Consider the following 1,619-nt stretch of genomic DNA (forward strand, 5'->3'; position numbering starts at 1 on the left):
GCCGGGCGTGGTAGCGCGCACCTGTAGTTCCGGCTACCTGGAAGGCTGAGGTGGAAGGATTGCCTGAGCCTAGCAGGTCGAGGCTGCAGTGGCCAGGAATGTGCCACTGCACTCCAGTCTGGGCGACAGAGCGAGACTCCAACTCAAAAAACAAACAAACAAAAAAACATATTGCTATTTTGAAAGAGGGAAGACAAGAACTCTTCTTTCACAGGGCCAACAGATATAAAGTAACAGAATACTAGACCCCAATAAACAGTCAAACTTAATACATTACACACTTATTACTAATTTTTAGAAGCATTAAAAGCTCAAAATTTTCTTCCCAAAGTGTTTGAATTTTGGAGGGTGAGGGAGCCAACCAAGGCTAAGCTGAAATGGTCTAGACTTGGTGGTGTTGCTAGAATTTAAACCTTAGAGCCACAGAAAGCAGTCCACTAGGCCTGTCTTCTGTGCTGTGAGAAGGTGGCAGTTCAGGCCTTGTTTTTTCTGCCTCATCTTGGATTCACAGTCTCTGCTACTGAAGCAAGGAAGAAACTCCTGTCGTGGCTCACTGAGAATGTTGACAAAGAGGGAACACTTTTGGGCCTCAGGAATGTTGAGGATGGACAGAAAGAACTGGAGAGGATGTGTAGGGCAGAGGACAGGGCACGGTGTCCGGCATTACCTGGGATTGTATTGAACCATGCTCCACTACTCACTAGCTGTGTAGCCCTAGGCCACTCCCTGGGCAGAGGATGGTGGTGACAACAATAACAAACATCACAACAGTAATAATAGTGGCTAACATTTATTGAGCAGTTACTACTGTGCTAGGCATTTCATGTGTGTTAATCTCATTGGTGAAGTAGATACCATTATATCCCTACTTGATGGACAAACCATGCCCTCTCCTACCTCTGGAATTTGGCATCTGCCATCCCCTCTGTCTGGACTTCGAAGGAGAATCCCATTCATCTGCTAGGTCTGGCATCAGCTGGAATTCATTCCTTCCTCCTCTGCATCCCAAGAGCATTTTATACTCATCCCTTACCACAGCCAACTTTACCAAAGGAGATGGGTGCCTGGCTCCTTGTTGGGGCTGGGCTTGTCCTTTCTACTTTCTTTTATTTTTTAGAATTGGAGTTTCACTACGTCGCCCAGGCTGGAGTGCAGTGGCACACTCACCACCACACCAGTGTCAACCTGCTGGGCTCTGGTGATCCTTTTGCCTCAGCCTTCCAAGTAGCTGGAACTACAGGCGTGCGCTACCATGCCTGGCTAATTTTTGATTTATTGTAGAGACGAGGTATCGCCAATTTGCCTGGGCTGGCCTCAAACCCGTAGGCTCAGGCAACCCCCTAGCCTCGGCCTCCCAAAGTGCTGGGATTACAGGCTGAGCCACCCAGCCCGGCCTGGGCTTGCCCTTTCTGTATCCACAGATGCAAGCATACTAGAAGAAGAGGAAGAAATTTCTTTCCCTGTGTAGTCAGATACATTTTCTCCACCCCAGACTGACTGTCATCTACCAACAGGAAGACTTATCACCCTCTCCTGGATTTTGAAAACTTTTTAGGTTTTTTTTTTTGAGTTGGAGTCTCACTCTGTCACCCAGACTGGAGTGCAGTGACTGCTCCCGG

Source organism: Carlito syrichta, unplaced genomic scaffold (assembly GCF_000164805.1).
Source record: "Carlito syrichta isolate Samal-C Ts95f unplaced genomic scaffold, Tarsius_syrichta-2.0.1 Scaffold85569, whole genome shotgun sequence".
Lineage (NCBI taxonomy): Eukaryota > Metazoa > Chordata > Mammalia > Primates > Tarsiidae > Carlito > Carlito syrichta.